The following is a 12,766-nucleotide window of genomic DNA, read 5'->3' on the forward strand; positions in this document are numbered from 1 at the left end:
CCCAAATGGACACCCTGCACTGGCATATTGAAGCAGATACAATTTCTTCCCAGGACAGGCACTGAACACATGGGCAAGAGTGCAGGCTCCAAATCACTGTACGGTATCTCCTGCTCATCAGCCAAAACAAAAAGAGTGGTGGTACCATGAAGAGAAGCATTAGCAATACCAGCAGCACAGTGCTGTAGGGAGGATCTGGCTTGCTCAGAGCGAGCAAGAATAAGATATGCTGGGAGCTAGAACGTCCAGAGACCATCCTGCTATATTAAAGATAAGCAGTTGCTCTGGCATGGCTCTCCACTACACCCTACTATGGCCAGTGGTTCAACAATCCAACATGCAATTTCTGAAAGAGGCCAGCACCAAATACTGTATGCATAATACTATATATTATAGTAAATATGTTTCTTGCAAAAAGAATAAATTCAGCAACAGAGCAGCACAAAGGAGCTTATACAGGCACGTGGCTGGGGCAGTTCCTGTTTAAAGGATTATACCAATGCTGTGAAGAGCACATTTCTCAAGTAGCCAATAATGGGAGAGCAGAACATCGAATAGGTGTATTTCTCTTTTTTTCCTTTACATTAAAATGGGTTAATATACAGAATATTCACCTAAACGGAGGCTCCTCAACAAAACAAAGAGACGTCAAACTATTTTAGGTGGCCAAAATACTCAAATACCTTTGCCCAATCACTTCAACATCTATTTTTCATTTAAAATCCAATTAAAGAAAACAGAAAACTCATTACAATTTATAACACACATGCTAGTAAGGCAGCATTACAAATCCCACTCTGTCACAAACCAAAATGCAGTGCGGCGATAATGATACTACAAATGTTTTGAACAAGGAGCATCTCTTTCCAAGTCAGCTCTTGATCTGCAGCTAGATGCTTTCGTAATGTTTAAGGGCATGCTGCAGATAGAACATCATGAAAAGAAGAATCAGGAAAACTTTACAGAGGGAAGCCATATTTTTAATTTTTCTCCTTCTGTACAAAAGTAACAAGATACATCAAAGGCTCTGCTCAGATTTCACAATTCAAGAAAGAAATAATACAAAAAAGCAAAAGCACATGTACAATTACATACAATTCTACAGAAATCAATGCACGCTATAGAGACGGGATCACCAGAGTCAGCTACTATTCATAGGTATATCCTCATACAAATAGGGTTAATTTACACCAGGGAAATAAGTCTTCCACTCTCAGATAAAATTGTGAAACCTAGCGGGGCTGGCCCCCAGCAGCTCACGCATCAGCAGAGCTCAGCTCCCGGCTGCCGTCTCCCTGGGAGCGGGCAGAGGGCAGCAGCCGAGCGCCGCGGGAACCTGCTCCAGAAATCCCTCCGGCGCAGGGCGCGCAGCCAGGCTCCCAGCCGCCATTTTACAGCCATCCCTCTTCCACCATCTTGCGATTTCGTTGCAGTGGTGGCTGCTGCTCGGGGTCTGTTGCAAGTCCTAAAATGGAAGGGTGCAGCATGCACAGGGAAAAAAGAAACAGCGGTGAACGAGAATTTCTAAGGCTGAAATGACAGAAATTGAGCCTTTCCAGGAAGGAGCGGAGGGTGAGCCGTCACCGACGGTTGCTGGTTTCATCGTCCCAGCTTGGTTTCGAAGGAGATGGGGGTATCGCATCGCTCCCTCCTAGCAGGAAATCTGGAAAATCGAGTTGAACTACCACCCTTCCAGGCCGCCCGATCGCTCCTGCCTGTCCCACTCCCATCTGTGACAACCAAAGGCACAGCCCCACGCACAGCTGTCTCGCTACACCCTGCCGCTGCCTGTCCCTTCCTCCGGTTTCTGCAACTTCCAATCCCCTCTTCTCCACCACGGCCCTCCATCGCTGTGCTCTCCTGCTATGCCCCAATGCCAGCACCATCCACCACGTCTCTCCCTGCCCGCCTGCCGCCCTGCAGCTCTCTGCAAGGTTTCTCACTGTGTTACCCCACAAGCCTGAGGTCATTTACCCGGTGTGCGAGACGCCAATATACACACAGGGCAGAGGTATTTTTATTTCATGTCAGCGCAGAGATGGGTGCTAGGCGGTAGCTCCACAAAGCTAGCACACAGTTCGGTCATACAGGTACAGTATTTATACAGTCTAGTTATGCATATGCATAAGTAATTACAGAAAGCAGTTTTCTATTGGTCTACATTTCTCTTATTTCAACTTAAAGCTACAGTGCTACTTTAATATTCTGCACACGCCCAAAGGTGAGGGGTCTCTGCTTGGGCCGGGGTCTCCAGCTCAAGGGGCATGACTGTTAGTATTATAATGGGGATAGTTTGCGTGAGGGTGCTTCTTATCACACTTCTACTAGTTGTTTCAGATGGTTCCCAAAACATCTTCATTAGCTTACATATTTCTCCAGGATGTGCTTTACTCCCAGGGACAGTAATTCTTGTTTAGACGTTCTGCTTTCCAGCCTGAATCCCCCTTATCAGCTTTACGTAAGCCTTGGCCTTCCACCAGCTCCTGATAGACTACGCTGTTAGACTACAATTGAGCACATCCACAGATCTGCTGACATCTGCTCCCCACATCCCGCTCAACCACATTGCTTTGCAGCCGAATCTACTTAGAGCAAGTGATGAAACTTCTCTGTTGGAGAATTTTCAGAGTTCCAGGATTTTTTCAAGAAAACCAAGGGAATTTCATTAGGAAGCTTTGCCACACCACTCAAGGAAATGATGCTCCAGCAGCTCAGGGGACAGCCGGTTTCCACGGGCAGGGCTCGGCAGGACACCGTCCCACAGAGCCTCCTGCGGGGATGGGGACTCAACCTCTGCGAAAGCATGGGATCTGGAGGCATCCAAACCTCTACTGTCACGACGCAAAGGGGCAACATCAGGCTCTGACTGAGTCATGCTGGCATCCCATGTTCCATGGGGACGCACGGAAGAGGAAGGCACTTTTCTTCAATCAGATTTATTAGCAATAGCTGGAAGAAATTATAACAACCCGGGCTAGACTGAGGCCAGACAGCTTTGGCAGTATTTGTTTAAAGGCAGAACAGTAATTACTGGCCTCCTCCCACTCTGGAGCTCTTTGTTTCTCAAGGCCCTAAGCTTTATTTCAAGGACACAGGGACACAGCCTTTCTGCACATCAATAACCATAATTAATCTGCTTTATCCACAACATTATCTGGACACTATAATTTTTTTTTTCCCAAGATGTGAACTGCGTCATCTGAAAAGAGCAGATGAAAAGAGTTCTCTAGTGACAGAGACAGATGACATACACATCTGCACATACAGGTATGCATGCGCTTGCCCTACTAAAGAAACAAACGTAGATGCGAAGCGCTATGTCCTTTTGAAGGCAGTTGCAAATAATTCTGTTTTAATAAACAACCTGGTATCAAGGCAAAAGGATAGGTGCTTGTCTTTGTTTCTACAGAATTTCTTTATTTCTATAGAATAAAGAGAGAGAACTGAAAAGGCTAATTCCGTAAAATAATCCTTTCTAACTATCATTGAGACAATCAGGAAGCATTTCTACCTGTCAACAGAGTATAAACGATTAGCAACATTATATGTCAAGTCAGGCCTTACACTGTACATAACTGGAGATTTAAGTCCTCTTTTCAGAAGCTATTTTTGGAATATGCCCTGCTTTAATGCCCCAAGTTAACATCCAAACAAGACCTACTTTCAATTAAACCGTAAGTGGGGGATAAGCTATAATTGTCGCAAAATCATGATTCAACCAGTCCAGCCCCCTCCAAATTCAGCAGAGAAACACCCGTGAACATCAAGAAAGCTACAGTTGGACTGTTAGTAACTCCCTTAAAGTGAGAAACTCCTATAAAAATTGACATCTGCTAAGACTCAGCCAAATATGTTCCCCTGGTTTCTAAGAAATACTTCAGGCTATAATTCTGTTTTAATTAAGAGCCTGCTCCTGACTTGAAGGGGAAGAAAACCAAATCATCCCTTACCAAGAAGGACATGTTCCTTCTCAGAAATAAGTAGCTGGACAGCAGCGATAAGACCCTTTACAATCAGGCATCTAAGTTTACAAGGCAATTACAGTGTGCCTGAAGCCTCCAGCCTTAGCATTTAACATTTCGCATATGACTTCATTTCATAGGGCATCATCTTTGCTAGCAGCAATGCAACATTTTATAAGCTCTCAACAAGTACAAACAGTAGATATGTTTCCAGAAGGTGCAAGACAAGCTGAAAAAATGACCCAATACGCGTTTCTGCAACCAAGAGCTGACAAGGGAATGGCTCTAACTGGGACCATTCTGCCCCAGACTTTAAAATTTGGCTTTAGATGGACAGAACTTGAATTCAGCCAGGGGGATAAAGGAGGATTAATGACCCAAGACCCTCCCACAAGCCAAGCTCCTCCTAGCTTTAAGAATTGTTGTCAATGTTTTGAATCTAAACGAGCTTGAATCCAAACAGCAATGTTCCACTGGGTTTCGCAAGCTCAGCAGGGACTCAGCACCAGCAAAACCACCCTGTGCAGGCTCGTGAAGGTCCTTGGCACAAACTCCCATGGCTGGATAATATCCGGGGCTGGATAATATCAGAAACCAAGTTTATTGTTCCCCTCTGGCAAATGTATGCTTAACTCTTACACATTGTTGGACACAGCGTCGCATGTCCTATGGATAACTGACACCCAGGTGTCCATCCACGTCTCGGCTTGCTACCACCGAAAGGCCAAAGGCAGGTAGCTGGGAGACACCCCCTCCCCTCTCCCACCCATCCTCACTCTACAGCCCGTGTTCCCAGTACTCACCTGGTACTTCCACCAGCACTGACTAGGCCACTAGACTCCTCCATGAGCCACTTGAACTTGATAACACATCAGAAGACTAGCCCAGAGAAACAGCAAAATAGGTCTCTGCCAGCTTAGCAAGTAAAATCAGGACCAAGCCTTTACCAGAACTGGGAACAGTGGAAGTATACTGCGTTTGGTAGCACAGACAAGTTGCAGGGGAGAAGATAGTCAAGCAAGACCCCAATTTTGGGGCAGCAGCAAGCCAGCTGCAAGCCAGCTGCTCAGTTTGGCCACCTCTCAATATCCCTCTCTGGCAGAGCCAAGCAAACTGTCTGCAAACGGCTCAAACATTCCAGTTCCGTGGCAACCTTCAAACATACACGAGTGAAGTCATGTGCTGGAACCGCAGGTCGGCCCACCGGACCTGCTGCCATATGGTGCTACCGACCCACGACACAGCCGAGCTGTGACTCTCTGAAGTGAGCAGGATGTCTTCTCCAGACCAGGGGTATCTGTCGGATCCAGCTCTACCAGTAAAAGAGGATTCTCAGCCCCTGCAGCTCTTCAGCGAGGGCTGCCAGCCTCACCCATCCACCGATGGCACCAACTCTAGATTTACTCTAAAGCACAGATCAGCAAAGCCAGTGGAGGCCACCAATTTCAAATTATTTAAACAGATGTGTCTTCCCAAAGTGACCTACACACAAACTCTTGTACACGCAAAGGGACAGTGACAAACCACAGAAGATGCTAACACGCTGACCCAGCTGGATACTGTGTTGCTGTTTAACATTTCCTTTGAATATTTGATCTATAAATGTGATGTTCTCTGTTATTATATACAAACATATATGAAATGCCTACATATATTGCAAATAAAAACATGCCCCATCAGTTAATGTTGATCCATGCACCCAAGTCACACAGTAGCTGTAAAAAAGCACCAAACCACATTAAATTTCACCTCTAGGTTAAACAAGTCAGGGATAACAACACAAGAGTGATTCTGGCCATAGATGATCTGATGAAGAGGGGACATTTGACAGAGGGAGATAATACGTGGACCACAGAGGACTGAGAAGAACTTCATGGGATCTATCCCTTGCTTTGGGAAAAAAATATGAGCAAATGCTCTAGTAAGCATAGCCAAGGCCATACAGACAGTACACGGAGCTTGCAGGAGAGCTAAGTGAATGACACTCAGATGGTGATACTGAAGATAAATTCATTTCTATCTTTTTGAGTTCCCTTTATTTTATACTGAAAGTCTGTTACAAAGAGTGATTGGTGCTTGCCTGTCTCCCAAGGCAAAGATTTTCTGAGTGATAAGAGTTGAGAAGGGTCAGTCAACGTAAGAGCTTTTCCCAACTTATTTCCTGCAGGCAAAGGGGGGAAGGGAGGGAAGAAAAATATTCCTGCTACTCTACTATCTGTACCCATGCGCGGTATGTATTTCTAACAATGATCTGTCTCAAAGCAGGAACTTAAAGTGGAATATACCAAACGCGCCCAGGCTCTTCATACTGTTTAGAAGCAAGTCTCAAAAAACTTTGAATACTCACAATATAGTTTGGCCAACTCTGGGCAGCCTTTCAAGGGGCACAACAAACACTCCCAAGGTTACAGGGTTGCCCCTGCCAGGTAAAAAACACATCCTTCAAAAAATAGAAAAATATTTCCCCAACCTCACTTTGTGACTGGCAACTATTATTTCTTAAATAGGCAAGTGAGAAGAGTTACCATGGAGAATATACACATTTTCCACATGTGACTGCAAACCTTGCTTGCAGAAGATGGGTGTTAATTACATTTACACAGCACCAAGCACAATAAGGCCACGGTGCTACTGTAACAACTGAGGGATTATGCACTCAGCAGGTATCCTATCTAAATAACCATCTGAATTGGGTTGTGCTGGCTTTCCAGCTTGGCTCGAAGGAGGGGAAGGGGAGGAGGCAGAGGGAAATCTTCACACACATTCTGGCTACTGCTACTTGCCCCAGCACAGGAATCCCAAATGCCAAAGGCAAAGCAATCCTGAGCACACAGTGAGCTCGCTGCTCTGCTGCGAGCTCCCTGCAAAGCACATTGGGCTATCTTGAATGACAAGTATTTTCCAAAAGTGGTTTTTTTTCCTCCACTACAAAGACACCACATTATGCTTGCATAAGCGAGCAAAACGAGCAGTTCATTCATGATTGGGAGAGCTGGCGCTCTCTCGCTCTCTGATCTTTAAGCCAGAGGCTGAAAATGCCTGGGATGTTTAGTGGGAAAAGAAAAAAAGAAAAAAAAAAAAAACAGCACAGAGACAAAAGGAGCCAAAACCTGTCTGCTTGATTGAGCAGCGCCATTGAGCATCTCCAAAGGCAGCATCCTTCCCCTTCCCTGCACAGAAAGGGAAGGACAATTGCAGTTCTCGGGGTTTTGAAAAGGGCCCGTCTCCCTCCCCGGGCAGGCGGCGGAGCGTTTCGGCACTCCACGTCCACCGTCCCCCGGAGGCCCCGGGCTGGCTGCCGGCAGCACCCACCGCCGAGACGCTCCCGACACCGGGCGAGGAAAGGAGCCCCGGGGCACGCAGCTTCCCGCAAGGCCGAGATGGCGGGCAGGGGGCGACTGGCTGTGCCCCTCTGCCTTTGCAGCCACAGCTTCTGCTCCGTCGCGGCAGGAGACAGCCAGGCTAAAGCTCCGTGGCAGCACCGAGGGAACTCTGCACACAGGCCGCGTCCGAATTCTTGTAAAGGACATGTAGATGCAGGGGGGGGGGCCCAGCCACGGACTGGGGAGCGCACACATAATTTTGGTTTAAATTAGTAGAGGAAGGGTGGTGGTTTTTTCTCCCTTAACATTTGCAAACTCCCTTTAAGACCTAAGAGATTAAAGAAATGCAGTAATGTGGAAATTTAGGACCCAAAATGATCAACAAGAACTTGAAGGTGTTCTTTCTGGTTCCAGATGACCCGCAGTTCAGAAGAGGGGAGCCTGACCTGGCCTGAGGGTTTTATTCCAAGTGACTGTTAAAAGCTGTTTTTAACCAAGAGATTTAAGGCTCATCATTAAGCCTCCGTTTTACAGACAGCGCATGGCATTCAAAGCTCTCAACTGGTGACAACTCTGTAGTTAAGAGCAGAGGTTCCTCCCCATGAAAGAGATGCAAATGACTCCTATAATTAATATATTAACAATTCTATTAAGTCATCTATACCTAGCAATAAAACTTGCAAGAAACATAAATAGTTACAACACAACTTTTTCCTAAGGAGCCAGGTGTTGTGGAGTCAGTGGATTCTTGACATTGCAACGCTTGTTCACAGCCGGGGTAAAGGTTCGTGAGCAATGAAGTGTTCAGCGTCCTGTAAAGCACCCGGTGCTGGGCAAACATACTCCACAGAAGCCCTGCCAAGACCAAACGCCATGCGAGCGTTACCAGCACAATACCAGAAGGGAATCAGAGATCACCGTTTCAAACTTTTTATTTTTTTAACCTTAGAAGTCAAGGTGAGAAAAACACATATACTACCAAGTGTAGATTATCTCAGCCCACAGGTAAATATAAAGCGAGCTGTATATTGAAAATTATAATTTAGCAGCAGTGCTGCACAAGTAGTGATGTAGTAAGAGCTACTGCACATTTGGAAAGACTCATCAGCGTTTTGCTTACTATATCCAAAAGACACTCCCTGCTCCAAGAAAAGGAGGCATTAGCAGCATGACAAACTTACAAAAGCTTCATTGCAAGTCACTAGATGTGAATTTTTCATCCACTCTTTTTTGCTTTCATTTCAAGGACCCTTTAGAAGATGTAAAGACAGACTTTACAAGCACACCACCACCTGTTGAAAGAGCATCTTCAAATGGCATTTCAGCATACGTCTTTTCATAAGAACACACCAGAAAAATTTATGTAAGACACCATGTCAGTAGAACAGTACATCCTTTGCTAGAAGGCTGCTTATATCTAATTATGGTAATCCAGGCCATCCCCTCCCCCAGTGCCATTCTGTTTGTATTTATTTTTCTTGAAGGAGAGAGATAACGCAGAACAGCATCTTTCTCCATCCATTACACCACCTTCCTGAGCTGGATTTCAGCTAGGGGCAATGGAGATTTAGAAGCACTTCTCCATCTTCAGAATTTAACAGCCTCATTTAACATTGCAATTCCTGCTGGAACTGTTGTCTGCAACACGAAACAAGATACAGTGGATATACACATCTCCAGGTTATGTATCAGGAGATGCAATTTCAGCATAAGCTGCCAAACCCACCCAAAGTAGGTTTACTTTAGCTGTCTCAAGTTCGAAAGAAGCAGGGTCATAGCATCAGAAGCTTCAGTTCGGTCCCCACACTTCTGCTCGCAGTCCCAGGTACTTAACCATGTGGCTAGTCTCACTGCATCTGCCGCTGGTACCCTCATGTGCTCCTTAAAACTAGCAGTGATAAGCCTGAATAAAGAGACATACCAGTATAAAAATTCCTGAGAGATAGGCTTAGCAACTCAGTAACCTACTAATCGTATAAACAGCTTCCTGAGACTAGGGGTGAAACATGAAAACAAAGATGGGAACTGGTTTCTCCCTATACCAAGTTGGAGAGATTAAAATTAAACATCACTGCCTTCCTGGCCCTCCCTCGGAGTCCTCTCAAAGCTCTAACAAAGTTAACAGTGGAAATGTTTGTTTTAATGCAAATGCAAGTGTGGTTATTGTAGCCCAAATGCGGACAGCCACGCTGCTCCCAAGACACACATGTGATCCTGTGTTCTCAGAAGTGCCATCCCCTTACGAGCAGTCGGGGTATGACCCTGTGGCACTGCCACACGACATTATTTCTCCCTGAGCCGTGGGAATGTTCGGCTTCAGCTCATATAGGAAATGGGGGAAGGTGCAGATAAGGGCAACTGTTACCTTAAAGTGCAGCAGGTGAAACATCAACCCAACAGAAAGCGGAACAGGCTCTAATCTAGAATCTCAGCCACGTCAGCTTCTCTTGGCTGAAGGCACTAATAAATTTAGGCAGGAGTGGTGTGGGAGCATGCATGCACGCACGTGCACACAAGTATAGCAATGCCCCGGCAGCAGCACACGCTGTGTGCCACAGAAGCATTTTTGCAGGGTTACAAAATTACCCAGGTGAGCTCTTTATTCCTATTTTTCCATTTTTATTCAGCAAAAAACAGTCATGCATTTAGAGAATACATAAAATGTGATTAATTAGCTTAAGATGTTTAACTAAAGAACAATACAGAAGAGATTAAATTTCAGCTAAATGTAGCTTCTTGCAGTTGGTGAGCCTGTTTTATAGCACTGTATATCTGTATCCATTCCTGGCAGCAATCACAAAACAGGAAACAGAGAAGTTGAAAGTCTCAGAATTGTGCATTCGTAATTAGATGAGACATTTCCTTCTAATGTGAAACAGAAGTAACAAAGCAAAACAAGAACAATCTCCTTTGTGCTGCACACAGATTACATCATTATTCATATGAATTCCTTGCACATTATTCCTTTTGTGTCCTACACTAATCAAGCATTTTCCCTTTTCAAAAAGCCTCCAGACAGTTTCATAAAGGGTTAAAGCTTTAAAAAGGAGGAAAAAAAACCAACCCATCCTCGTTAAAGAATCCAGCAGTGCAAATGAAACCGAAAGACTCGGTACATACACGATGGCTGCAACAGCTAAAAAATAACCCGTCAGCCTGGATGAAAAGTTGAAACCCATAGTTAGAGGCATTTTAATAAATATCTTTAACGTTTCCACTCAGCTCAAAGAAAAATCAGTTGCAAAATGCACGTTGAAAGCAAGAGCGAGTTTTAGTGATTTACGGATGCTGAAAGCCATAATGCTATAAAAAAAGGCCAGATGTTCCAGAAATACTACGATATTCTGCAATTCCTTTTGAAGTTTAAAAAAAAGGAAAAAAGCAAAAAGCCACACCAAAAATAACCCTGCTCCTTTTCAAGTCACTTGCTTCCCAAAATAGCCTGCACTATTAAAAAAAAAATTAATAAAAGCCCGCGCCCGCCAGATGAGAGGAAGCGAGGGAAGGCAGCGGCAGCCACGCGCTCCATGGCCACGCTCCCAGTCCAGCCCAGTCCAGCCCAGTACCCGAGCCCAGGGCTGGCGTGCATGGGCAGGCGTGGGAGAGGCCATGCGGCACGCGCAGCCATCACGCGCAGGCACGGCTCTGCCTCCGCTCGAGCCGCCGTCCTCCGCCTGTTACCAAGCGAGCGCAGCCAATCCCCGTCCCCAGCGAGCACAAGATGGCCTTTGAACTCCCCACCAGCAACTTCCTGCTGTTTTTAGAGTACACACAGTGCAATGCAGTATGTCTGTCAGCTATGCGGCACAAAGGAACAGCCATTTTGTGACTGAACTGGACCCGCACCAAAATGCCAGGCGGTGCAGCCTTCCCCTCTCCTTTCACGGGAAATCGGGGCTCCCCGAGCGCTACCGAAACAAGAAAGGGATGTCCTCCGCTTTCATCGGCAGCCAGGGAGGACAATTTTTGTTTAACATCTTCGTTTCCCTCCTCCCCCCCCCCCCCAATCCTCTTTCATATGTAACTACATCTTCATAAAATGGCTGCCACGTAAAACGAGGGTGTTCTGCTCTGCGAAGGCTGCAGCACACACTGCAGAGCACTCTGCCTCTGTAAGGTGGCCGCCGAGCAAAAAAAAACGCCATTTCAGACCCCAGACTTTCAGCTCTCTGAATAGAAAACTGGCTGAGATCTAACAAACCACAACCTTCCTCCCCCCCTCCAAAAGTGATGTTTTAGTGCTAGAGAAGCCAAGAGCTGGATACAGATGCAAGGGTTTGTTCAGCCCTACAGCCTCTGTAGCAGAAACCATTCCCACACCAGGATATTTAGGAGGTGCAAGAGCAACTGCAACATATGCAGGCCAGGGGAAACTAGAGGAACAACGTATCCACCGCTTGTTACTTGCTATCCCCTACAAAACTCACTCCTGGACTTCAGGGGGACCCCAGTCTGCCTCTCACCTCTGAAGTTCACATTAGGGTTGCACCATGGATGTACTCTCTCACACCACCTGCCTTTCAGAAATGCAGCATAGAAGATGCTAGAAAACACACCAGGATTTTGTTCAATTATTTAATGCAAGTCCCAGATACACAGGTGGTGGTTATTAGTAACTGCAGCATCCCAACTTTTATCCTAGGTGGAGAAAGTTGCATGAAAACAATCAGCTTCAAGTTTGGGAAGATTTACTGTCAATATACAAAGGCCAGGTGTTGCTGTTCATCTAGAAAGCACTGAGTACACCTCGCAGCTTACAAACTGTAAAGAGTTAACACCATTTCCCTTCCCAAGAATAATCACCTGTTTTGGAACAATTCTCAGTATTTTTGTTTACTCAGCATATACCTTTGCACTTTCTTAAGACTGGAAAGGTAGGAGTCAATTCCAAACGTCTTCCCCAGTTAGGACACTAAGGTGGTGTACAGGAATTGTATTTTCTTCCGCTTTAACACCTTTCTCTAGTCCCGCATTTTTGCTTCTCCAGCCCAGGTGAAAGGCACCGGCCATATCTACCTTTTCCATCCGTCTCCATCACCCAGGCCTCCCACCAGGGTTTATGTAACAGGACTTCACATATTTCCACGGATGCCGAGCTGGTCTCACAACCGGGGAGAAAGCTGGCCAGCAGCACGTGAAGTGCAGACATCAGTGCATTTCTGGGCTACGGTAAAGCAAAGTGGTGGCTTTACTTCCTAGAAATCATTTCCCCTACAACTTCAAGTCAACCTCAGGAAGTAAAGCCCATTTTACGACATACAGCTGACTCACAGCTCAGAAATAAGCTCGACAGGGCTCACTTACAAATATCCTGTGCTCAATTGTTCCCACCCTTCAGGTGAGTGGATGTTACCCACAGCAAGTTTATTTTGAGAAAAAATTGTGAAGGGATAGAAGGGTAACCTCACACAACAGGTGTTACATGTAAATTGATCAATTACGGTAAATAATGTTTCAATGAAAACACCAAAAGCACACGAG

The 12,766-nt window shown here is 45.7% G+C and overlaps 1 protein-coding gene across 7 annotated transcripts in view; it reads right to left on the reverse strand.

Moving 5' to 3' along the window:
• The window catches only part of CHD2 (chromodomain helicase DNA binding protein 2), a 72,465-nt gene that overhangs the window by 40,469 nt on the left and 19,230 nt on the right, over positions 1-12,766 (reverse strand). The gene's annotated exons all lie outside the window — the stretch shown is intronic.

Source organism: Ciconia boyciana, chromosome 8 (genome assembly GCF_034638445.1).
Source record: "Ciconia boyciana chromosome 8, ASM3463844v1, whole genome shotgun sequence".
In the NCBI taxonomy this organism is placed as follows: domain Eukaryota; kingdom Metazoa; phylum Chordata; class Aves; order Ciconiiformes; family Ciconiidae; genus Ciconia; species Ciconia boyciana.